The 26,969-nt window shown below is 51.4% G+C and overlaps 1 protein-coding gene across 8 annotated transcripts in view; it reads right to left on the bottom strand.

Moving 5' to 3' along the window:
• The window catches only part of RAP1GAP2 (RAP1 GTPase activating protein 2), a 445,551-nt gene that overhangs the window by 331,931 nt on the left and 86,651 nt on the right, over positions 1-26,969 (bottom strand). The window lies entirely within an intron of this gene.

Below are 26,969 nucleotides of genomic sequence, written 5' to 3'. Positions count from 1 at the left end.
CACTTTCCATCTGGCCCTTGCTGGTGACCAGGGAGTGCTAGTGTACGGTCCAATCAGTAGGGAGAATGTGTGCCACGGAAAAGCCTTCAGAGCGACGGTCACGCACAGGGCCAGCTGGGCAGAACCTGGGGGAGTCTCCGCACGAGGGACTCTGGTGTCCAGGACGTGCCCTGGCTCTATCCTGGGACAGGAGGGAGAGGCAAGGATAACAGAATTAAGAGCCTAAGAAGACCAGGCTGAGCCACAAAGCCCCCAGTTTTGCAACTGTTTGCTTCTCCAGAGCCCCACCCAGAAGCAGCCAGGAGTCAGCCCCCAACCTGGTCCCACTTAAATGACCGAAGGACCCCCACTGCCACCTGGAGAGAATGCTTCTGTACTTTGTTCCAGCCCACGTCCTGCCGATGGGGGTGACAGCTCCAACCCCAAGCCCCCCTTCGTGAGAGAAGCCATGTTCCCTACAGAGGGAACCGTCTTTCCAGAGGAAACCCTGGCCCTGGGGCTCAGACACCACCCCAGCCTGGCTCCCCTCAGCCCAGGCAGGCCCAGCTACCCGGGTACAGCCCCTGCCTGTCCCTGTCACCTGTCCTCCAGGGAGCCAGGTAAGGAGGCTGCATGACCGTCTGGCTTGGTGGAAGGATCCACGTGACCCCACTAACCTCAACCCTGCCAATCCCCCTTTCTGCACCTCCATCTGCCTCCCTCCTCCTTTATTCCTGGACCTTGGACTCACTCCGATGGCTGGAGAGTGGGGTCCCCTCCCTCCTGATCCAGACTGTAACCAACACAAGAACCAAAGGGTCAAGACTCAAGACGTGCGCACACACGTGGTCACACACAAAGGAACGGACGCAGCTCCTTCTACTTCTCAGTCAGAGCCACCAGCCTCCCTCGCATTTATGGCCTTGGAGGTTACCATTGTGGGTAACGTCCGGCTGCTCTGGCCCTCACCTGCCTGTGGATCCAACAGAGCTGGGTGGAAACAAGCTTGCTTCCCCTAGCCACTCTACCCTTTCCAAGCAGGCACTGTTCCTCCTCAATGGGCCTGCAGCCCGGGACTCATGATGATGGAAAAGGAAGGGAGGAAAGATGCTCAGAGAAGGGAGCATCACCCTCAGGTCCCCTGAGGTGAGGACGGGCAGGGCAGTTCCTGGGTGGGTCTGGGAGCCTGGAAGGGAAAACCGTGCAGGGAAGGGAGGGGAGGCAAGCCCCCACCCAGAGTCTACAGGACTGTGTGGGGTTAGCTGAGGACCTCTGGCTCACTCCCCTGGAGATGGCTTGTGGGCAAACTTGACCAGTAGCCGCCTTGGCTCTCTGGGAACACAAACCCTAGAGGAGGGCAATGGCAGCAGATTTTTCATATCAGGGGTCGGGGGACCCTCATATACACAGTCACACTGTCCGGTTCTCTCCATAAGGTGGAAGATGTCCACGCCCGCAGGACCAGAGCAGCTGAGATTATTACCAAGGTCCCTGAGCCCCAGGCAAAGGGCCCTCGTACCCAGCCCTTCGTGGACTAAGCCTCTCTCCCCTGAGCCAGTCTGTTCTCCCTGGACCAGTCTCCAGGAGCTGGTGAGGGCTATCACATGGGAGCACGGGGCATCTGCCAGAATGATTTCCCAAAGGATGCTTGGAGCCCGGAAGGTGCTGGAGCAGGAAGGAGCACGGGTGGCTACCGGCCTCCTGCTAGCTCCAGGGCCCTGTCCAAGACTCCAGAGGGGACACCAGGCTGGGCAGAAGGCATGACCACTGCCCTCAAAAAGATCAGAACCCAGAGCACATGCACACCGATGGCCGCAAATCAGAAACTACCCTGCCTTGGTACGTAGATAGCTTGGAATGGCTTTACGGGAGGGGTTGGGCCACACGGCACCAAACCCTACTCTGGACTTCAGCTCTCCCTCCTAGGAGCCAAAGGTACTTATTTAAGAGCTGACTGCCTGTTATGGATTGAATCATGAACTGCCTTAAAGATATTTTGAAGTCTTTTTTTTTTTTTTTTTTTTTTTAGCTGCGCTGTGCGGCATTTGGGATCTTAGCTCCCTGACCGGGGATCGAACCCGCGCCCCCTGTGTTGGAAGCACAGAGTCTTAACAACTGGACCGCCAGGGAAGTCCCAAGATATTTTGAAGTCTTCACCTACCTGTGAATGTGACCTCGTTTGGAAATAGGGTCTTCGTAGATGTACCCAAGTTAAGATATGGTCATTAAGGTGACCCCTTAATTCAATCTGACTAGTGTCCTTATAAGAGGAGAAGGTGGCCACCTGAAGACACAGACACACAGGGAGAATGCCATGTGACAACAGGGGCAGAGGTTGGAATGATGCACCTGGAGCACCAAGGAAGGCCAAGGATTGCAGGTCACCATCAGAAGCTACAAGAGGCAAGGAACATTCTTCCCTGGCGCCTTCAAGAGGAGCATGGCCATACTGACAGCTTGATTTTGGACTTCTCACCTCCAGAGCTGAGACAATAAATGTCTGTTGTTTTAAGCTGCCTGGTTTCTCGTACTTGGTTAGAGCAGCCCTAGGAAACAAATACACTGCCCAAGTCCCATGTTCTAGCCTTGGCTTTGTAATTGGAAGACCAAAACCCAAAAGGATGAAATCCCTGCTTCCGCCGCACCACCCCTGCTATGGTCAGCTGGGCTCAACCTCGCCCTGCCCCAGACCTCACAACCAACGACATCTGCGTGTGAGCCACCCTCCCAGGGACAGCCAGGCCCAGCCTAGCCACCAGCTGGTGCTAAGATAAGACAGAGTAAGAACATGGTGCTCAATGCAATTCTAGCCCTTTCTCAGCCAAACACATCACACTTACTGAGTGGTGAAAGTGACATGATTATCTCAAGAGATAACCTTGAATCTGCTCTAATTTATTATAAGCAAAAGGTAAATTATTAGCAGAAATGGTAACCTCCCTCTTATTTGTAATGACTTTCTTGTAACCCACAGTGATCTTGACATGGATCATGGCACTAAGGTTGAAGACTGCCTCTCGAGCCAAGCCAGCCCACAGGCAGCTCTAAGGCCGCAGGGTCCCAGACCTACCCGGGAACCCAGAAGAAGAGGGGCTGGTGACAGAGGCAGAGGAGGGAAGCAGGGAGATTACACACTCAGCTAAAAGAGAAGGGTGGTTAAGAGCAGGTGTGAATGAGCAGGTCAGAAGAGCCTCCCGCCTCTGGGGTCCTGGAGGCGCAGCCCACTCAGCTTCCCTCTGCCCCAGAGCTGCCTGGCACTGAGGTTCTCTACTCTGGGATTCCTTCCCCAGCTGGGAGGGCTCAGGGAGGCCGGGAGAGGTCCTATCTGGCTTTAGCCAAACGTAAATCTCAGGAGGAAATGATCAAAGAGCCGGGAGAGGAAGCTGAGAAAGCCGGGGGAAGATTCACCCAGATGGGGCTGTTCACGGGGAACTGGGCAGACCTCCAGGCAAAGACCCCACGTACAGCACCCAGGCCTCCAGGGTCCTTGCCTCCAGCCTCCAGTGTCTCTGCCCCAGACCATTTGAAGTCATTGCAGCTATCATCTCTCCCACATGTCTATGAAAAGGACCTATATTAAGAATCAAGAGATTCCTGCGTTCAAGTTTGTCTCTACTTGCTACCCCCCTGTGTGACCTTGGTTAAGTTACCTCACCTCTCTGTGTCCCAGTTCCTTCCTCTGCAAAGATGGGGGTGATAATGTTCTGAGGATTTAAACATAATGGCTGTGAAATAAAATATAAAGTCCTATACAAATGTAGACCATTATTATTATAACTCATAAAATGGTGATCAGGTTTCCAAGTGGAAAGAGAGAAGCAAGGGTCCAGGGCTGTTTACGTGTCTTTGAAAACATTCCTGGCATCTCAAATAAGCACCAGTTCTAGCCCTGGGGATCTACCGTCAGGATCGTAACCATCGGTTAATAATCAACAACAGGAAAAAATCCCCTGTAACAGCAGATGGCTCTGGGGCCAGGTTTAAGCCCTCCCTCTGGCACAGAGTTTCTCCCAAACCTACACGCTCCCCTTGCCTGCATCTCCCACTACACCAGTTCCCCAGCCACCCTGCCATGTTCGGCCCTGCTTTCTCTTGCTTTCCAAGTAGCCAAGCTAGAGAAACGCATACAGGTGGCTGCTATGAAGAGCTTCCCAGGAAAACCAAACCAAAAGGAACGAGACACATTATCACAACAGCCATCAACCGATGGATGGATAATCAACACGGTCCCTCCACACAGTGGAATATTATTCAGCCATAAAAAGGGATGAAGTGCTGATACATGCTACAACATGGATGGACCTCAAAAACATGCTAAATGACAACAGCCAGAAACAAAAGGCCACCTATTACATGATTCCATTTATACGAAATGTCCAGAATAGGGAAATCCAAGACAGAAAGCAGATGAGTGGTTGCCTGGGGGTGGGGGCAGAAGGAGAAGGTGCAGGGAGGGTCTGCTCGTGGGTCTGGGATTCCTTTTGGAGGTGATAAGAATGTTCTGGAACTATGCAGTGGCGATGGCACAGCTCTGTGAATATACTAAACCCCACTGAATCGTACACTTTAAAAGGGTGAATTTCATGGTATGTAAATCATACCTCAAAATTTTTTTTTTTTTTTTGCGGTACCCGGGCCTCTCACTGTTGCGGCCTCTCCCGCCGCGGAGCACAGGCTCCGGACACACAGGCTCAGCGGCCACGGCTCACGGACCCAGCCGCTCCGCGGCATGTGGGATTCTCCTGGACCGGGGCACGAACCCACGTCCCCTGCATCGGCAGGCGGACACTCAACCACTGCGCCACCAGGGAAACCCTATACCTCAACTTTTTAGAAAGAAATAAGGATGAAGGGGCTGAATGGGCTCCATTTCTGTCATTCCTGCTGCTTAATTTTCTTCTCTGGCTGCCTTTTGGTGGCCCCGGGGCCCCGGGCTGTGTGCAGGGTCTTGCATTCTGGAGATGCTGAAATGCTGAGTACGGTTTCCTGACTGATCCCACCTGTTGAAAGCAGTGCCTTTCTTCCCCACCCCCAGCATCCTTAAGTACTTGCAGCACAGTACTTAAGAACTTAGGAGAGGGTTTTGGAGTTCCAACTTTTCACATTTCCAAACCCTGCATAACCAACTAGACGATAACCGATAGGAAACAAAATAAAACAAAATGAAATTAAAAAGCTTCCAGAGAAATCATCATAAGAAGGAGATACGACGGGAAGAAAAGGGAATTAGAAGCCAGGACTGGCTCCCACCAGCTCTAGCCGTGACAAGCTGGACCCTCAGAGTCTTATTATCTCTGCTTTCCCCTCTGCAGGATGGGCAGGCTAACCCCCAACTCCTGCTCCCTGCACTGGACTCGGAAAATTGCGCTCAACTCTTCAATATGACTAGAGTCTTAGACAGTTTTCGTGGTGGCAGAGAATTGTGTGGTCATTGGGCAAGCCGGGCCAGGGGGAAGGATGAGCAGGGACCGGGCTGGGCATGGGCTGGGGGTCCCAGCCCAGAGGAATCCACCTTGCTGTCTACAGAGACCCAAGGCCACAAGCACAATCACGTAGCCCTCATTCCAGCAGCCAGCAGTGCTGGGGCAACCCCGTGGTTGGAAACATGTCCGAGAAGTTCTGTCCATCATGGCAGGACAGCCTGGCAGATGCTGGAGTAGAGGGCCAGCCTCCAGCCTCGAGGGAGGCGGGCAGGCAGTGTGTACAGTGGATCAAAAGCCCTGGAGTTCTGGTCCAACAGACCTGGATTTGAATTCCGGTGCCACCCCGGATTAGCTGTGTGACCGTGACCAAGTTACTTCGCCTCTCCCCACCTCAGCTTCCTCATCTGTAAAACGGTATAATAATACTCACCTCCTTGGGTGGTCTGAATAAGGCCTGAAAAGCACTTAGCACGGTGCCTGGTCCACAGCCAAAACATAATACCTGGCCGCCATTGTCATTGCCAAGGCTGCCGTCAGATAAGCTGGAGGGAATGGGCATGGGCGGGGACACAAAGGCAGAAAGCCAATCAGAGAGCAGAGAGGAGGCAGGAACGGCTTCAAATCCGAGGGAACCTGGATGCCCACATACTTAAGACAGGAGAGTCCAGCCACTGTGTGTGGGCCGCCGGGTCCTGCGTTTGTGCACATGGTTTGATCCCAAGCCCCAAGGGCCCAGACATGGAGGTGAAGACATTACTGTCCACACTCTGCTGAGGCCAGTGTAGAAGGGGAGAAGGATGCCAGCCCAGCAGAACGGGCGGGGGAACGGAGGCAGGGAAGGGGACATGGGATTCAGGAATGAGAGGCTCCAACACGTGGAGGGATTGAGCCCCGATGCCCCCTTTGGAGAGCCCGTTGGGAAGGAGCAGGTGCTGCTCACCTGTCCGCACCTGGCAGGGCTGGCTCTGGTGACACATCTCGTTCCCATGCACACCCTAAGAGGATCCAGGAGACTCAGAGCACAGCTCTGGACCTTCGAGGATGCAAAACTCCCCAGGGAATGCAACCCCAATCTCACCCCACCGTGCCCACCCAATCTCAGGGCTCACAGACGCAGAGACCAGCAGAGCCGGGAGAAACCAAGAGAAGCCACCCGACAGCCTGATCCTGGTGATGAGGACATGAGGCCCAAAGAGGCCGAGGGAGATGCCCAAACCCCACAGCGAGCCTCTCTCTTCTCCTCCTGAGAAGAGCTGCGGCTCTCCCGTCACCTCAGCATGAACGTGGGAGGTGAGCAGGTCACGACATCTCGGGAAGAACCCGAGGAAGCACGGCTGGTTTATGGACAAACGTTTATACAGCATGAGTGCCGGGGCCCTGTGTGAGGGGAGAGGTGGGGCGGGGGCCCCAGGGATCTACGGCTCTACGGCTGTGCAGGTGTGCCGGGTGCGACTCGGCCGCAGGACAGCACGTGGGACCAAGGGGAGGCCGGGGCGATGCTCCGTGCCTGCAGCTACAAAGAACATGCTGGCGTCTCTCTGGGTGCGTAGGGGGAGGATGGCACTGCCCTTCCCTGGAGGACCCTGAATCCCTAAACTGGGCCAGGGGTGGGAGAAAGGGCAGGTTTCAAGGAGGTGCAGCACACGACAGGGCAAACCAGCCATGAGAACCAGCTGTGGCCCCCGCCTGGGTGCGGGGGGGGGGACACAGCCTCCCTCCGGCATTACAACTCAGAGGTGATGGACCAACCCGTCCACAAGGGCAAACCTCCACACTCCCGGGAAAATACGCCGTTACTGAACACATAAGCTTTAGAACTGACTCAGGCCGTAGGGTTCACACATGAGGAAGCAGAGACTCAGAGGGGTTCCATGTGGGCCTGAGGGTCCCAGAGTCAGAAAACTGGAGAGTCGGGCCTCAACCCCAAGATCTCCGACTCCGCTTGCATGGTTCCTTCCAGTCACAGTGAGAAAGCCAGCTCTGCCGGGCCCAAGGGCCACAGCGGCATCTGAAAGGAGAACACTGGCCAGCAGCTCCCTTTAAGCTTGAGCTCTCGGGGACCAAGGATGGGCTGTGTGTCTTAGCGTGCGCGGTGACGTCAGGATTATTTACACGCCTCTGAGAAGACAATCCGGGAGGGAGAAGTGAAATTGCAGAAGCCATACTGGAGGCCCAGCACACCCACGTGAAAGACCCACCTGCCAAGTGTGCACTGTGGGTTATCGGTTAAAACAGATAAAGAATAAAGCGGGGGCCAGGTCTCCTTGGGAGATCAGCTAAGGTTACCGAGGAGGTGAGAGCTAAGCCAGACCTGGAGGGAAAGGCCAGCATCTGTCTGGGAGAGAAAGAGGAAGGGGAAAGGCGCTGAACAGAGGCACAGAGGAGTGAAAGCAAGGAGCACTAGGGGGCCGCAGAGGAAACACAGGCGTGGCACTTAACAGGCTCTCAAAAAGGAAAAGAGAAAACTAGCAAGGAAGCCTCAGGGCTTCTCATGTACTAGGTACTGTTGGAAGTGACCCACATATCCTATCTCGTTTCATACTCACAACAACCCTTTGCAGCCAATATCATTAACCCCACTTCACAGATGGGGAAACGGACACTCAGAGAGGTTAAGTTATTCGCCCAAGTTCCCACAGCAGGAAAGTAGCAGAGCAAAGCTTGGACCCATACAGTCTGGCTCCACAGTCCACGATGTTAACCACGGTGCCACCCTGCCTGCCGGGAAGAGCTAGAGCCCGCTCAGGAAAAGCAGCCACATCGCACTTTCCCAGAGTGGGGGGCACGCTTTCCTGCGGGCACCTGAGGTGATCTGGGGTGCCCTTTATTGCAATAATCACTTATTGATCTTCTACGTGTGGCAGGCCACCCTGATCTTCCCTTTATGCTAGTGACACACCGTCACCTTCTAAAACGAGTTCATTCAAGTTTTTAAAACTGAGCCAGTTAAAGAAAACTATTAAGTAACGGATACAGGTGTCGCACAGACACGACGGAAGCGCTGAAGGTGGTTTGGGAAACAGGCACTGAGCAAGCTGAACTCTGTCTCATGGGCAAAGGGGGGCATGGACGTGGAAGGCAGGTGGCTGACCTGCAGGGTTTTGCTGGAGGACCCCAGGCAGCAGAGCGGAGGACGCAGTGGCTGGAAGGGGAGGGGCGAAGGGGGGAACAGCATGGGAGGGGCTCCATTCTGCTTATGGTCACGAAAATGAGAGAAAAGGGTCCGATCCATCAGGCATTTCATAGCCAAAATGAAGGGCACTTGGTGACTAAGAGAAAAGGAGGAAGAGACAGCCAAAAACGTGAAAAGATGAGGGTTTCAGAAAACTGTGCGATGCTTCAACCATGACACAGACAAAGCAGGAGAACTGGGTTTGCAGAGGCAGACGATAAAGCGTTCATTCTGGATGTGTTGCAGCTCAGGAGGCCCTGGGGTCCCCAGGTGGGATCAGGAAAGAACTGCAGCCTAAACAGAGACACAGGTGTAAGGAAAACAGAGGCAGGAGCTGAGGCCATGAGAGGAAAGGAGGCCCCCAGGGAGAACAGGTAGGGCTGAAAAAGCAAAAAGGAACAGAAGCCTTCAGCAGGGCAGGTAAGAAGAGGTGAGAGAGGGAGGACCACGCCCGGATGGAGTCTGGAAGCCACGCGAAGGGCAAGTGCCAAGGAAGCGATGGTGGGCAAGTCACCCCGTTGTCCAAGGGGCTCCATGTCCACAGGACTGCGAAAATAGCCTACCTGCCTGTCATCCAGCCCCCAATGTACTGCATCGCTTGAAAACTGCTGAGTGAGCAGCTTCCCTCACGTGGTCAGCGGTTCTGCTTAGCACCGCCTGGCCTCAATTGAGGGAGCTCCATCACGGTCAGAGCAAAGGCAGCCAGCTCACAAGGTCACAGCCCCAGACAGCTTCAGAATCAAAACCATAACGCCACGGGGTCACAAAGGCACAGAATATCAGCATTTTCCCAGCCTGCGCAGATTTCCTGACCGGGATAGCAAGTATATGGGTGCTCATTTCACGCTTCAGTTTGGACATAGGACGTGTATCACAATAAAAAATAATTGTTGGGGCTTCCCTGGTGGCGCAGTGGTTGAGAGTCTGCCTGCTAATGCAGGGGACACAGGTTCAAGCCCTGGTCTGGGAGGATCCCACATGCCACGGAGCAACTAGGCCTGTGAGCCACAACTACTGAGCCTGCGCGTCTGGAGCTTGTGCTCCGCAACAAGAGAGGCCGCGATAGTGAGAGGTCCGCGCACCGTGATGAAGAGTGGCCCCCGCTTGCCACAACTAGAGAAAGCCCTCGCATAGAAACGAAGACCCAACACAGCAAAAATAAATTAATTAATTAATAAACTCCTACCCCCAACATCTAAAAAAAATAAAAATAAAAATAAAAATAATTGTTGGGCTTCCCTGGTGGCGCAGTGGTTGAGAGTCCGCCTGCCGATGCAGGGGACACGGGTTCGTGCCCCGGTCCGGGAAGATCCCACATGCCGCAGAGCGGCTGGGCCCGTGAGCCATGGCCGCTGAGCCTGCGCGTCCGGAGCCTGTGCTCCGCAACGGGAGAGGCCGCAGCAGTGAGGGGCCCGCGTACCGCAAAAAAAAAAATTGTTAAGCAGTTCTTTCTCACTTTCTTTAGGAGAGATGAATATAAATGTGGATATGGATATAGAGATAGAGATAGAGACAGATATACTCTTAAGCCTGCTGAGCCTTTATGATGAACATATGAGACTGATCACATGCATTTATTTTGCTTCTTCTGAAACCCCTTAAAAAAGTGTGAAATGGGCTTCCCTGGTGGCGCAGTGGTTGAGAGTCCGCCTGCCGATGCAGGGGACACGGGATCGTGCCCCGGTCCGGAAGGATCCCGCATGCCGCGGAGTGGCTGGGCCCGTGAGCCATGGCCGCTGGGCCTGCGCGTCCGGAACCTATGCTCCGCAATGGGAGAAGCCGCGGCGGTGGGAGGCCCGCGTACCGCAAAAAAAAAAAAAAAAAAAAAGGTGTGAAATGACACAAGCAAATGCAATGGAAGAAGAAAATTCAGCCTAGAAGAGATTACAAGTGCCTGGAAGAAGGATGGGGGATGGATGACCTGGGGGAGTGTTTGATACTTGAGACACTCAGTCTTTGGACCCTATCCCCCAACCTTTCACTTCCTCACCAACCACATGACCTCATCAACCGCCACCACCACCACGAGAAACTGGACCATCCCTAAGAAAAGACAACGTCTAGGTTCCTCCAATGAAAAGGGCAGTTCACTACCCAATCATCACCCTGCATGGAAACCCCCAGGTGCACGCCAGTCCAAGCACACAGGGCTCCCAACCCACTTCCAGTACCTCACTCTTAAGGACCGAGGGACAGCAAAGGGTGGCCAGACATTTGAGGAAAGCCTCCAACATAAGCAAGAGACATCAAAATAAACAAGAGGAACCTGAAAGAAACAGACACTGCAAGGAACCAATGGAAAATTCAAAATATACTATGAAGTAATATGGCCTCAGATATAAGACAAGATTTTACATGCACAACACAAGGAGAGAACACTGTAAAAATGGAATGATCAGGAAAGAAAGAGATCTCAGAAAAGAGAAATATGATTGGAAGGCTAAGCTGAGGAAGTCTCCCAAAAAGTAGGACAAAAAGATAAAAATACGGAAAATGAAAGAGAAAAGGTAAAAACATCAGGGGATCCAATATCTGACCAATAAAGTTTCCAGAAAGAGGTAATAGAGAAGAGAGAGGGGAGCTGTGGTAGCTAGTCTCCAAAGGTGGCCTCCCAGTGAGTATATCTCTTGGTATTGATGCACTTGTACCGTCCCTGCTGCCGTCTTGAATCTGGGCTGGCCCTGTGACTCAGTTTTGACGGACAGAATGGGAAAGAAATAATATTACTTAACTTCCAAGGCTGAGTCATAGGAACCCTTGAAGGTTCCACCTCTATCTCTAGGAACATTTGCTCTAGGGAAAGCAAGCCAGCATGTAAGAAGTTTGACTATACTGAGATGGCCGTGCTATGGCTAACGCATGGAGAGGTTGCATGGAGAGACACCCAGCCAGCTCTCAGATGTCCCAGACATCTCAGTCCATACAAGTGAAGAAACCATCTTGGACATTTCACCCCCAGCACATGCGAAGAACCGAGGAACCAAGCCAGAACCAAGGCCCCAGACATATGGCCCCAGCTGAGCATCCCAACCGTCTCCAGCCATCTGAGCCACCCAAGATGAGGTCTCAAACATAGTGGAGCAGAGGTAAGCCATCCATCACCAATGTGCACTACCGAAAATCCTCACACACAGAGTCTGAGCATAATAAAATGGTTGTTGTTTCACCTTCACAGGAGAAATTTATCAGAGAATCAGTACAAGAACACTTCTGAGAACTGAAGGAAGGACCTGAGTCTCTGGGTCCACTGAGCACCCAGCACAGTAAATGACAAAGGATCCACCCCAAACATTGTCAGGGAATCTCAGAATGCCTAGGTAAATGAAAAATCATCAACAATTCCAGAAAGGAAATACAGAAACACACCATAGACAAAGGGATGTAAATCAGCATATCATCAGACTTTTCAACAGCAATTATAGAATCGAGTATAAACAATGATATAATACCTTCAAAACTCTGAAGGAAAATTATTTTCAACCTAACATTTTATACCCAGGCAAACTATCAAGCAACTGTGAGAGTAGAACAAAGACATTCTGAAACATGCAAAAGCCCCCCAAAATTTACCACCTTACACCCTTTCTTGGAAGGCTACTGTTAAAAAGCAGCAATCAATCCAGCAGAAGCTAGAAAGCTCTGGAAGTGAGGTCTCCTGTTAGAAAGAGTAGAACTGACAGGATATGCAGTGGCCATAAGCTTTGGGGTCGGGGAAGAAAAGCTATTAAAGGAATTATGGTAGAATAAATTAAAATAGTAAGAGAAAAATAAAGATAGGTATATAGAAAACTGCACTAATGGGGGAAACATGAGTTGCTCATTAACTCTAGGAAAAATAAAAGGTTATACAAGAAGGGAAACACAATTATAGCACCCTCTTTGGCTCAAATATAAATACTATTTACACAGTTATAATAAGTAAACATGGACTATTGAACAACAACAACAAAAATGGTGCTAGTGGAAGGATACACTGCGCATTAAGTGGCCCCAGGTCTTGGATGAATTTCTGGTAAAACCTGGGAAGGAAGGAGCACCCCCCAATCCCACCTCCAGAGTGCCCAACACGGGGGGATGTTTTAAACCATCCATGCTAAGAAACCACCCAACAGTCTGTTGGCATTAGGAGTCACCCTATCACAGAGCAAACCAGCCTCCCAGCTAAACTATCACTCCAAGACTCTGCCTCTTAATTCTTAACTCTTCCGAATAAGTTATTACTTGGTGATATACCAGATTAAGGATTTTCATCATTGGTTCAAACTAAATGATAGTCTCAGTGGGGAGAGATCATAGCATTTCAGGGTAAGTATGTCTGATCTTTTCAATTAATAATGTCATTCCCTATCTGAAAATTTCACTCATTAGAAAGACAAATGCTTGGAGCTGTTTTCCAGGACCGAGACAGGGCACACGGCCCACCCTCATTCTTGCACCACTGGGAGATGAATGTCCAGGACAAGGGGGATCCCCCTGCGGCCAAGAAATCAACCATAGCTGACTCAGCCCACAGGAGCGAGGGCTACAATCTCATCTTACCAACAACATGCTCTGACCCTGCCTACAGAACCCAAGCAGATGAACCAAACCCAGCAAAATCAAACCTCTTGCCTCCTCCCAGCACTGGCTTCTCTCTAGTGGACACTAGGAAAGGAAGGATAATTGTGAGAGCCTCCAGCAGCATCCCGGAATCTGGGTGTGATCCTTGCAGTATTCTATGACTGGAAGGTTCAGAAGAAGGGTTTGGCAGCCTGGAGCACCCCTGGATAACCAAGAGCCCCAAGTGATGAGCAAAAACCTACTTCCCAGGCCAGGCCCACCTCCTGAATCAGTGAGAACAGAAGCCACCTCTGTCTGGCCCCTTCACAGGTCTCTAACATGTACCCTGCCCACTGGCCCATTCCCAGCATAGCAGCTGGCACTGAATGAACTCAATAAGAGTTCAGAATAAGAAAATGAGAAACTCATAGACCTTCAGACCTAGAGGGCCAAGTTAGAGCAGCATGGGGCAGGAGGCTGCTATCTCCACTACAATCTGGTCTATTCACTGTTCTGGCTTCAGCTGACCTCAGTGCCCTGCTCAAGAGTCTGGGACACAGTTAACCCATTCCCCACCAGTTTGATCTGTTACTAAGCTCCTGTCATTCCCTGGTAACTGATTCTGCTTCCGAGCTTGGATTACTCCTCTGGACATGGAGAGTGGACATAAAAGAAGCATCTTTCATCATCACTGTCATCCTCCTCATACCAGCTAAGATGTATTTAGTACTACGTGACGCTCTTTACATGCATTATTTCATCTTTTCAACAACCCTATGGGGTAGATACAGAATTATTCTGTCATTTTACAGAGGAAGAAACTGAGACTCAGAGAGGTTAAGTGACTTGTGGAAGGTCCAACAGCAAGTAAGTAGCAAAGCTGGGATTCTAAGGGGCCCTGGCGGGCAAGTTCTAGATGGCTCCCCTCTGTTACACTCCTGCTTTGGTGGCCTCAGCGTCAATCCTGGTACCCAGCTCTGCAGCCCTGCAGCCCTGGCCTCTGAGAGCTGGCAGCTAGGGCACTGGGATCATTCATTAAACATTCTGCTGGGAAGAGAGTAGTTCAAGAGCCTTGAAGTTCCCTCCTACAACAACCTGGGGTCCAAAAGCAATGCTGCTGGGAAAGGGGCCTGGGATGAGTATTTTTTTAAGAGAAAGTTACTTTTCATTTGCTAAGTACCTAAAAACTATCCCTTTAAATACAAATAATCTATTCTGGATTGTTTCAAAGGACACCACGAGTGAGAGCCTATCATTCTAATTCTGATTTTCACATTTTATCTTAAATATTAATAGAAACTCATTGGGAGCAAATTCAGAGGATCCAGAGGCATCTCATGAAGTGGACTGGGGGCAGGGAGGGGCCCTGCCACATCTGCTTTCTGCTCTTCTGATGCAACCCATCAAACCAGAGCAGGCGAAGCCCCAGGGAGCAGACCCAGCACCTGCCACAGGGAATCAGGGCTGAGAAAAGGCTGCTGTTTCAGCTTTCCTGCTGAATCATTTCCAGCTGCCCTGGGCACTTAAGTGACAAGATGATACATCAACATCAATAATGCTGGAAGGGTCTGTCCATGGACATGGCCTTATTCTCCCCAGGAGGCATGAAGTCAGCCTCGACAGACAGCTGGGGCCACTGAGAAGTAAGGGCCCCTGCCCAGGACCTCTGCTGTCCTTTCCCAGATCTCCCTGTCCCAAGGAGTAGACCAAAGAGAGACAGGAAGAGGCCACTCCTGGGCCAGCCAGAAAATTATCTGATAAATAGGCACTGCTGGAACGTAGTGTGTGTGATGGGGTGGGAGAAGCAAGTAAGGGGAGAGGACACGGCTCTTTCTGCTAGAGGAGCCGGGCACAGCTTCAAGACTCAGTGGGGTGGGACTTCCCTGGTGGCGCAGTGGTTAAGAATCCGCCTGCCAATGCAGGGGACATGGGTTGGAGCCCTGGTCTGGGAAGATCCCACCCGCCGAGGAGCAACTAAGCCCGTGAGCCACAACTACTGAGCCCGCGCGCCTAAAGCCCGTGCTCGGCAGCAGGAGAAGCCACCGCGGTGAGAAGCCCGCGCACCGCCACAAAGAGTAGCCCCCGCTCGCCGCAACTAGAGAAAGCCCACACGCGGCCACGAGGACCCAACGCAGCCAAAAATAAATTAAAAAAAGAAAAGACTCAGTGGGGCACCAGGGCCCTTTGCTGGCCTCCAACCTGCCCCCCACGCATCAGCCGACTCCTCTGGGCACTCGGTAACTATCTGTTGAATGAATTGAAGAGCTTGAGGGCTACGACGGGTCAGTACCCCATGAGGAAGCACGATGAGAACTTTCCAAGAAATGAAAGATCCTCCAAGAAGCGAATCCACTCGCAGACTAAGCTGTAAGTGATCTGAGGACGGGAACTGTCTTGGCCACTTCCATAGAGCACACAGGGCCCAGGGCAGCACTGCAGACCCTCAGAACTGTCTGTTAACACTAAGACCTTACATTCATATAACAATTTGCACTGACGACGTTTATCATCACCTTCTCTGCCAAGCACAGTTTGGGGAAGATCACGGTTTGGCGTGATGTTTTCGTCTTATATATAGATGAGTCAGCTGAGGCCTGGAGAAGGAGGGATGATTTCCTAAAGAACTCACAGCGAGTTAATGGAGAGACCAGAACTCAAACTCAAGAATGACTCAAGGTTTGTGGGCTGAGCTCTCCTGTTTATGTGTGGAGTGAATGAGCAAAGGAAAGAATGAAGGAAAGGGCGGCTGCGTCCCCTCTGATCTCTCCCACCTCTGCCTTTCCTCAGCAAAGCACGGACATCACTACACCTGGTTTTCCCTGCTCAGCCAGGGTCCCGCCAGGTAAGGATGGTCCTCACTCGCAGTGCAAACTCCAGGCAGGCTTCCAAGAACCACGTCCTGAGCTCTTTAACAGCTATCACTCACCCTCCGCACCTCCAACAGCGCTGAACAATGAATTCCTGTCTGGCCGTGTCCTTTTTGAGGCAGCACGTGTGCTGTCCGCCTCGGCCAGGAGCGCAAGCCATCAGGTGGAGGTGGCCCCCCGCAAATCATCCCTGTAGCCCCAGCCCTCCCTTGGGAGAGGACAGCAGGCAGAGGCCAGGTCTGACAAGGAGCCCAGGGTCCACACAGACCAGGGGTGACTGCAGTAGCCTGTCCTAGCTTTGCTATCGCTCAAAAGGCTGGCTGACGCCTCCCAGTCCCCTGCCTGTCCTTTCTGGGTCCCTCTCCAGATCAGAAGGTGCGCACGGAGCAGAGTGAAAGGGCCATCCACCCGCCTATCTGGGTCAGAGCCTCTGAGGCCTGGCTGACGAGGCCCCAGGCCACATGGCAGGGCCCTGGGATTCTCCGCCAATCGCCCCAGGAACAGAGCTGACTAACGCCCGAAGCTCAAAAGCCAACTCCCAAGGGAGGTGGCAGCTTTATCCTGCTCTGAGCTGCAGATGGAATAGGTAAATGAGTTTGGTTTTTTTTTATGTGTTTGTTTTACAAATTTACAGAACGGGGATTGGGGGTGGGGCAAGGGGACAGGGCAGAGGATGAAAAAAGAGGAAGAAAAGAAAGACAGGGTGGAGAGAGGGGGAAGAGAGAAAATGGAAGCTTTTAGAAGCTTCTAGATGGAAGACACTTCCCTCCCCATAACGGCCAAAATCCATCAGTTAAAAGGCCACAGAGCTGAAGAAGCCCCAGCAGGCGGGGGCGGGGGCACCCAGAGCTGAGGCTTCTGGTGGGAACATCAGTGGAACCACACAAAGGGCTGGGCCAGGTCTTTCTGGGAAGAAGTGGCAAGAATGGAGGAAACCCGGCTTCCCTGGTGGCGCAGTGGTTGAGAGACTGCCTGCCGATGCAGGGGACACGGGTTCGTGCCCCGGGCCGGGAAGATCCCACATGCCGCGGAGCGGCTGGGCCTGTGAGCCATGGCCGCTGAGCCTGCGTGTCTGGAGCCTGTGCTCCGCAACGGAAGAGGCCACAACAGTGAGAGGCCCGCGTACCGCCAAAAAAAAAAAAAAAAAAAGAATGGAGGAAACCTTTAAGCAAAGCATCCCCTTGCGGAGCGGCAGCGGTTGCCCTAACATCCCAGTGACCTGCGGACAGGAAGTGCTCTCCCCACAAGCCGGGGAGCTCAGCATAGGCTTCACTGCCCTCAGAGCTGCCAGTTCAGCCCTTGACGGCTCCCATCAAGTCAGCCCCTCACCCATTCTCCCCAGGTCCCCTGCTCCACCCGCCGGACTATGAACTGCAAAAGGGCAGTGATCAGGCCTGCCTCATTCCTGCTGGATCCTCAGCCCCTACCCAGGCTCCAGGACTGATATGTAATGGGGGACATGGATGGACAGACAGACAATTATGCTGCCCCCAGGGAGGGCAGCTCAGAAGGGAAAAGTGAATGGACAAGAGACCAGCTTGAATGCATGGGCACCAACAGTAGTGGGATTCAAAGCAAGAGAGATCACAGGGACTGATCTGACTGGGTTCAAGCCGAGGGGAGGGACCAAGGACGAAGCAGGGCCCCTTCCATGTGGGAAGTGCTTGGAGGTGAAGCCATGCCCAGCGCATGCAGAGGGCAGGCAGGGAGGGAGTGGGCAAGGCCAGTGCCCATCCTGACTCTGCCACACCCTCTGGAGATAATTATAATTTTGCTGAGCACTGGCCAGCGCCAGCCTCTGAGTTCCGCGTGCTAGACACACCATCTCACTGACCCTCACAACCACCACTGTTACCACCCCAATCATACAGATGAGAAAACCAAAGTCCAAAGAGGTGGAGTGCCTTGCCCAAGGTTACCCAGCTACCAAGGGGTGAAGTGGGATGTGCGCCCAGGTTTGCCCGAGTCCACAATGGGGCTCCAGGCAGCAGGGACACCCAAACGCTCCAGGACAGGCCCCCTGGGACAGCAGCACCAAAACTGGAGAATGTCCCGCCTCCATGAGAACCAGAGTTGTCTGGCTTCCCTCCTGTGCCCTCAGGCTGGCCGCCTTGCCATTTTCTTTGTGGGGCTGTTGAACCAGCGAGGTCAGGGTGGCACTGAATGAGCCCAGTGAAGAAAACACCTGTCCCACGCCCAGTGTCCGGTCGGGTGTCTTAACCAAGGCCCTTGCCTGGATCTCCCAGGGAGGGAGAGGGCTCCCCGCAGCCCTGCCCCCCCTCAGCACACCCTCTCCCCACTCAGCCTCACCCACGCCGGGGCTGCCTTTGCCGTCCCTGTGATGACCCCCTTTTCTGCCTCCAGCTCGGGCCTCTCCTCTGAGAGTCAGATCCCACTGCCAGCTGGAATCTCCTCTGGGATCTCAGCACCTCAAAGTGTCCAAAAGTGACCTCAACACTTCCCCCGACCTATTCCTCCTGCTGGGTTCTGTCTCCCTATGAAAGGCCCCGAGCACTCCTGACTCTTCCTCCTGCCTCATACCTGACAGCCAACCCCAAGGTGAATCCATGGACCCGCAGCAGGGGCATCACCTGGAAGCTCGTTGAAAATGCAGGTTCTAGGGCCCACCCCAGAGCCACCAATGGGAAGCTGCATTTCTTTTTTTTTTTTTTTTATGGAAAGGCGTTTAATTTTAAATATAGCAGTGTGTACATATCAATCCCAAACTCCCAGTCTATCCCTTCTCCCCACCCTTCCCCCCATCCCCGGCAACCACAAGTTCATTCTCTAAGTCTGTGAGTCCGTTTCTGTTTTGTAAATAATTTCATTTGTATCATTGTTTTTTTTAGATTCCACACACAAGCCACAACATAGGAGATTCGTCTTTCTCCATCTGACTTACTTCACTTAGTATGATAATCTCCAGGTCCATCCATGTTGCTGCAAATGGCATTATTTCATTCTTTTTAATGGCTGAGTAATATTCCATTGTAAATATGTACCACATCTTCTTTATCCAGTCATCTGTCGATGGACATTTAGGTGGCTTCCATGTCTTGGCTATTGTAAACAATGCCGCAATGAACACTGGGGTGCCTGTATCCTTTCGAACCATGTGTTTCTCCTGATATATGCCCAGGAGTGGGATTGCTGGATCATACGGCAGAGGAAGCTACATTTCAACAAGACGCCCAGGTGACTTGTGTGCACATTAAAATCTAGGAAGTGCAGCTCTAACGGTCAACAATCCTTTCATTCTGCCTCCTTCGATTCTCTCAAGTCCATCCACATCCTTCCATCCCCCTCCACCATCACCTTCAAGCCACTGACATCTTCCTAACCGATCTCCGTAGCCCCACTCTTGCCCCACTCTGATACCTTCTCCCCCAGGAGACAGAGTGACCCTTTGAAATGTAAATCTGATCAAAGGAGTCCCCTACATAAGGCCTTGAAATGACATCGGGTTCCCCTCATTATGAAGACCGAAGGTCATGCATCCATTCACTGCATTTTTATTGAGTATTTCTATGCGCCAGGCACTGTTCTAGGCATCGGAAAGAGAACAGTGAACAAAATAGATGAAAAGCCCTGCCCTCGTGGAGCTTATATCCTAGTGGAGAAAAAGAGATAATAAATATCGAGTGATGTAAAAGCTCTAAATACGAGGTTTATCAAGGGGTGACAGATGTTACAAAGAAAAATAAAGCAGGAAAACGTTTGCAAATTTAAATAGGGTCACCAAGAGGAGACTTCAGTGAGAAGCTGTCATCTGAGGGAAGACCTGAAGGAAGCGAGGGAGCATTCCATGAGAATATCTGGGGGAAAAGCATGCCAGGCAGAAGGAACAGCAAGTGCAAAGGCCCTGAGGTAGAAGCATAGCTTAGTGGGTCAAGGAATAGCAAGGAGGCTGGCGTGGTTGATGCAGAGTGAGCAATGAGAAAAGAATAGGAGCTGAGGGGAGAGAAACCACAGGGGACAGATCATGTAAGGCCTGTGGCATGGTAAGAACTTTGGCTTTTACTGCAGAGAAATGGGAAGCCATGGGAGGGAGGGTTGTAAGCAGAACAGAGATGTGATCTGACTTATGGATTCAGAGGATCATTCTGGCTGCAGGGCTGAGCACAGACTGCAAGAGGGCAAAGACTGAGAGCAGGGAGGCCAGTTAAAACGTTACCTCAATAACCCAGGTGAGAGCTGATGATGGATTTGGACTAGACTGACCGTTGTGGAGGCGGTGGGAAGTGGTCCAACTCTGGATGGAGAATGAAGGCAGAGCCAACAGGATTTGCTGATGGATTGGATGGGGGCGGAGGGTGGGATAAGGACAATGTAGAGAAATGAAGGAATTTGGCCTAAGTAACTGAGACAGGGAAGGCTACAGGAGGGATGAGTTTGGGGGAGGGGGAGAGACAGAGACCAGGGATTCCACTTTGGACGTGTTCAGTTTGGAATGTCTTTCAGACATCCAAGTGGAGATCACTGAGGGATCAGCCCAGGCACATGTCCACGTAGGAGAAGGAGGGTAAGACTGAGACAGACAAGCCAGGAGATGGAGGGAAAGCAGGAGGGTGTTTTCACGTGCAAAACGAAGAAAGCATTTTAAGAAGGAGGGAGTATTGAGCAGTGTCAAATGACTACGGTGAGAGCCCAAAGGTAACCCCTGGATTTGGTAACCAGAGCAGCCACTGTGGTGGGGAGCAGAGCCAGGGGCAGTAGCTGGAGGTGGACATGCGATTAGGGTAGCGGGGTGACACGATTTCTTGACGGGCTGTCTCATTTTCTCCAGATTCAAACCTTAGGCTTGGTTCAAGCTCTGTCAGTCTTGGGTCTGATCCTCAGCTCTCCTCTCTCCTTTCTCCTAGCCCACCTCTGCTACTTTCAACACATCCATCTGGGGCCACAGGTGAGGACAAGGTAAAAGTTTAACTCTGCCCAGGAAATGAAAAGACCTCGTTTTCCCCAGTTGGGAACTATAAATTTTTCTGAAATTCCAACCATTCCTCCCTTGGAGTCTTGATTGTTTTCAGTCTTTGAGAGTCTCCATTAAAATGCAAATGTCCCAGCTAGCCAGAAGGAGGGAGACAACTCCGGCCGCCCTTACAATCCTCATCTTTCTGGACAGCTAACCCACAGGGAGGCCTATGATTCCCCAGCTAAATCCTTCACCTCTCATCCGGTTCTCAGGATACAGTCTTTTATTATCCACCCTTTATAAATGACTAAACTAATTCTCCAAAAAATTAAGTAATTTATCTATCCAATCATAAAACTAGGAAGTAGCAAAGTCAGGATTTCAACCCAGGCAACCGACCCCAGGACCCTCATACCATGGTTTTTCGGTTTCTTCCACTTGTTTTTTTTTTTTTTTTGGTCTGTTGACCTTTTGCACGTTTTTTAGTTGTGATAAAACATACATAACATAAAATTTACCATACTGACCATGTTAAAGTGTACAATTCAGTAGCTTTAGGTATATTCACAATGTTGTCCAACCATGACCACCAGGAAGGTTTTAGTTCCAGAACTTTTTCATCACCCCCAAAGGAAACTGACCTGTTGATTTTTGAATGAGTGATACATTCGTGTAGTCCAAAAGCCAACAATTATTAGAAGGTATACAGTGAAAGGCCTCGTCTTACCCTTGTCCCAGTCTGTCCCGTTCCCACCTGGCCCATGAAATAGTTTTTACACATCCTTCTGCAGCATCTTTATGCAAATATAAACCAATACAAAGACGGAGTCCTATTTTCCCCCTTTTTTTTTTTTACACAAAAGTTAATATATTATACATTCCACTCTGCACCTTGCTTTCTTTACTCAAAATATCTTGGAAGAACTTTCTGTCGCTACATAGAAAGCTTCACCATTCTTTTTTAAGTAATATAGTAGCCCGTGGCATGAATTTGAAATAATTTAGGTAACCAGTTCTCTACCGCTAGGCATTTGGTTGTTTCCAATGTTTTGCTATTTCAAATAACATTGTGGTGAATTGACCTTGTACTACACCATTCCACAAGTGTGGAAATATACATGCTGGATAAATCCCCCAAAGTGGTTCTCTGGGTCAAAGGGCATATGCATGCATAATGATGACAAGTGTTGCCAGACTGTGCTGCTTATAGGGTGGTACCCATTGATCTCCCATTAAACTGGTACAAGAAAGAGGGCCGGGGACTTCCCTGGTGGCGCAGTAGTTAAGAATCCATCTGCCAATGCAGGGGACACGGGTTGGATCCCTGGTCTGGGAGGATCCTACATGCTGCGGAGCAACTGAGCCTGTGCTCTAGAGCCCACGCGTGCCACAACTACTGAAGCCCGCGCGCCTACAGCCCGTGCTCCGCAACAAGACAAGCCACCGCAATGAAAAGCCCGCGCACCCCAACGTAGAGTAGCCCCCACTCGCTGCAACTCTAGAGAAAGCCCGCGTGCAGCAACAAAGACCCAATGCAGCCAAAAAGAAAAAAAAAAAGAGGGCCAGGACTTCCCTGGCAGTCCAGTGGTTAAGACTCTGCCCTTCCACTGCAGGGAACGCAGGTTCGATCGCTGGTCGGGGAACTAAGATCCCACGTGCCAGGCGGCACGGCCCCCCAAAAAAAGAAAGAAAAGAAAGAGGGCCCACATGCTCACCCCACACACTGTGCTAGCCCTTGTGTCTGGAACCAATGCCAAAGCAGCTTTTGTCTATCACTTTACCTGCCCAACTCACTCTTATCCCTTCCTCTAGTACTAAAACTCCCCACCCCTACTTCAGGGATCTGATCCTCTCCCACCGAAAAGGACTCTTGTAGGTACAATACCCACAACGGCCACAGGAATGATCCCCAGACTCAGGCGGGGCCATCATCATTCCCCACCCTCACCCCCATACAGGGACTGATGCAGAGATGGGCACATAGTCCAAGCCAATCAGAACTCCTGCTTGGGATCTGTCTAACTGGAATTGGTGGAAAGGAGCTATTTTTCCCTCTCTGGAGGAAAAGGGATTAAAATGCAAAGCCACAGTGGTCTGCAACCGTGGTTTCAGTATCATGGGGAGAGGTGGCCCAAGAGAATGAAGCCAACACAGAGACAGACACAAGCAACAGAGAGGAAGAGAGATTGTTCGTGGTCCTGGATCCAGCTGTTCCTGAGGCCGTTTCCACAAATAGGTTATGCTGGCCAATTAAATCCTCCGATCTTGTTTAGTTAATTCAACCTGGGCTTCTGTCACTTGCCCTCAAGAGTCCTGACTAATACACTGTGTATAAAGTATAATCCCAATTGTGTTATAATAGAGAGAAACAGAGTAGATGCAGATGTAAATATACCGTGTGGGAGGGTATGTGTTTGGATATGAAAAAAGACCAAAGAAAATACATTCAATGTTAATAGTGGTTATCTCTGCAATTCCCCCATCTGGGATTGCAGATGAGTTTTATTTTAGTCTTTGTACTTTTCTGTGTTTTCCAATTTTTCTGCAAGGAACATGGATTTTAAAAATATAATAAACGTTTCTTTAAAAAATCAGATCGGCAAGAAGCAGCCCAGAGAGCACTCCTAGCAGGTTCCGAGCACGTGCCACGGTCAGGAGCAGCAGAGACGCCTGCTCTGCATGGTCAGCGCCCCCTGGGGTGGCTGCTGCCCATCTCAGGCTGCTGTGTGTGCACAAACCCCAGCCCTCCACGGTGTGGCCATGGGCTCTGGTCTGTGGCCCAAGGTCAGCACAGAGCCAAGGCTCCTTTCTTCCTACTCAGCTCATGCTGAGCACCCCCCGCCTAGTCTCCACCCACCCCTGGTCCCCTCAGCCTCCAAGGAGAGCCCAGTACCGCAGAGGCAAACGCCCATTCCCGACCTCAGGACTACAAGGAGAGCTCAGGACTACAAGGAGTCGACCTCAGGACTACAAGGAGAGCTTGCGTGAGGTGGCCCAGTCCCTCCGGCGCCTGCGCCCTGGGTTGACCTTCCCCAGCACCACAAGACAAGCAGTGGGGAGTGAGGCTTGGGCAGGACAGTAGCCTTGTTCTGACCTCCAACTTTAGAACATGGACTGTGAGGGAAGGAAGAGCTGTCCCTTCCCTGGAGTCCCACAGGCACTCTGGCTCCACATACATGTCGGTTTTCACAGAAATGGGACTAGAGACACCTCCACCTGCCTACCCCATCTCCACCCAGGGAAATACTCTCTTTTACCTGTGTTACATTTTAGGGTCCTGCATAAGATTTTTCTTTTCTTTTACCACGGTAGCCCTTTTTCAGTGTGCGATTCAGTCCCGTGCAGCCATCACACTATCCGTTTCCAGAACTTTTTCCAGAATCCTTAACAGAAGCTCTGTATCCATCGAGCAATAACTCTCCCCACCCCAGCCCCCAACCCCTGGTAACCTCTATCCTACTTTCTGTCTCTATGAACTCACCTATTCCAAGTACCTCGTATAAGTGGAATCACACAATCTCTGTCCTTTTGTGTCTGGCTTAGTTAACTCAGCATAATGTTTTCAAGGTTCATCCATGTCGTATCAGAATTCCGTTCCACTTTATAGCTGAATAATATTCCATTGTACGGATATACCGCATTTTGTTTATATATTCATCAGCAGAAGGACACTTAGGTGGCTTCCGCTTTTGGCTACTGTGACTAACGCTGCTATAAACGTGGGTGCGCCATATCTGTTTGAGTCCCTGCTTTCAATTCTTTGGGGCATATACCTAGGAATGGAACTGCCGAATAAGATTTTTGCTTACACAGATAATTCCATTAAAGAACACGTGACAATCATTCATTAGTTCTAGTCCCATTTCACAGATAGGGAAACTGAGGGTCACCGTTTGAACACCCTTATGCATCGAGGATCACATATGGTGTTGCTTCTCTGGGTTTTTCCGTGAGGCTTCTGGCTGCCCCTCTCTGCCCTCCTGCAGTTACATCCTTGTTACCTAGGAGTCCCTACGTCTCCTACACCTGAGACCTCTGCTGGGCCTGGGCCTCCAACAGGGGGATGGATCACTCTTAGCCGGGGGCCTTGTGACCAAGAGCACCTACTGGCTACATGGCTGGAGGGAGTGGCAATCTGTATGCAAGGAATCCAGACTTTCTGGGTTGAGAAGCAACTGGGCTCCACTGAACATCAGCAAAAGAGGACTGAAAGCACGATCCAACCCCAGAGCTGAGGGCCAACCCTGAGGGAGGCCTGGCTGTCCTCCGGGACAGTCCTCCGGGACTGTCTAGCACAGTCACACGTCTGACTGCCTCAAAGTTCAGGATGGACTCAGGGAAAAGGTGGCCCAGGGAGCATGTTTACTAAGGCTGCATCCAATATGCTGGATCAGGGAAGAAGAGCAAACACCTCACGTGCAGAGGTGGAAGGAGGCATCAAGAGATGCCTGCAGCCTCCAGCGAAGACTGAACCAAGGCCACCACCAGCTAAAATACCAGGGCCAGGAGAGTGGACAGCTGTCGGGTTTTTCCTGCCCTGCTTCCATCCCCTCACCTTCTGATAGCAACACACCAACTTTCCTTAGGTGACCCACTCCTCCTATTGTCTCGGCCCAAGCAACTCCATCTCTGGAACCAAGAGTGAGCACAAGACCCAGACCTGGCTAATCAGTGTATCCTATCCCTCTGGCCAAAGTCAGGGGTGGGCACATGACCCACTGTATCCAGTAGGTCATCCTTGGGACTCCGGCTGAAATTATTGGGAAATAGGTTTGCTCTTCCTACTGGTGTTGCTAAACTGGGAGAATGTAAGCTTGAAGTGGCCATCATCCAACTGTGTGGATAACCTGAGGACAAAGTCAACTCAAAGAAAAACATAGCCTAGAGACAGAGAAAGAAAGCTGGTGCCCAAGGACACCACTGGAGCCATGGGTCCAGCCATTCCTGAATCTGTGCTCCCTTGAACTTTCCAGTTGACCTAAACCAATACATTTCTTTTTTTCCTTTAGGTTAATTGGAATGGGGGTCTGTCACTTGAAACCAAAAGATCCCTGACTAATTCAGCTCAATTGCCCAGCAAAAGAGTCATTTTGGAGGTACCACCCACCGCTCGTCCAATACAAAGACTCTCTCGCTCCAAACCCCTGACTAAACAGATTGCCATAAAACAAATATTACAGAACTCTATTTCAACCGTAATGCTGATTCTGCTTTTCTATGCTAACTGGGGTACCAGACTGCCACGTGGGTTTGGGGGAGGCCCAGAGCATAGAAGCCTGCCATTGCCTAACCTGCCCTTCTCTCCCCAACACTCGGCACCAACCACAAAATGGACTCAGGTGACCCTGACAGCCTCATTTCCCACTATTCCCCAACATGAAATCCACACCACCGTCCAACTGGGTTCTGAGCATGTCCCCTGCTCATCCTACCTCCATTCCTTTGCTTACATATCCTATTTAACTGGAATGTACTTCACCACTCCCTTCAGAAATCTTGTCCAGGCTCCATGGCCCACCTCAAACACCAACTCCATGAAGCCTTCCTCAGGTGGCCTCCAGGGCACCAGGCACCTCTTCTCCAGCACCCACCATCTCCGGTCTTGGGTTCACACTACATGTCTGGTCTCTCCTTTGAGAACACAGACTGCTAGAGGCAGGGAGTGTGTCTCATTCTCCTCCTGGACCCTGTCTTCCAGGGCCTGGTACACATCCGGTGCTCCACGTATAGTGACGGACGTGAACTGGAACAGCACGAATGAATGTCTGGAACCCAACTCATTCAGAAACAGGACTGCCGCCTGCATTTGCATTTACGGAGGAGAAAGAGAAGGCGATGTTGCAGAGGGGGTGGCAGCACCTTCCAGAAGTGGGGAGAGGTCAGAGGACCTGAGACGCGGAAGCCAGGTGGCCTTGTTCCCATCACTTGCACTACAGCCTGTGACCTGCTCCGCGCAGCTGTGCCCCTGGGGGACCTTCTCAGCTATCAGTGACTGGTCTTTGCTGAGGTCACACTCAAAAGCCTTTTCTGGCACATTTGCAGATAGAGTTTTCAAACAGCCTGTTTCAGTTACCTCT

This window comes from Orcinus orca, chromosome 19, assembly GCF_937001465.1.
Source record: "Orcinus orca chromosome 19, mOrcOrc1.1, whole genome shotgun sequence".
Classification (NCBI taxonomy): Eukaryota; Metazoa; Chordata; class Mammalia; order Artiodactyla; family Delphinidae; genus Orcinus; species Orcinus orca.
Note: the sequence above shows the minus strand (reverse complement) of the source record. Positions and strands in the feature narration are given on the sequence as shown.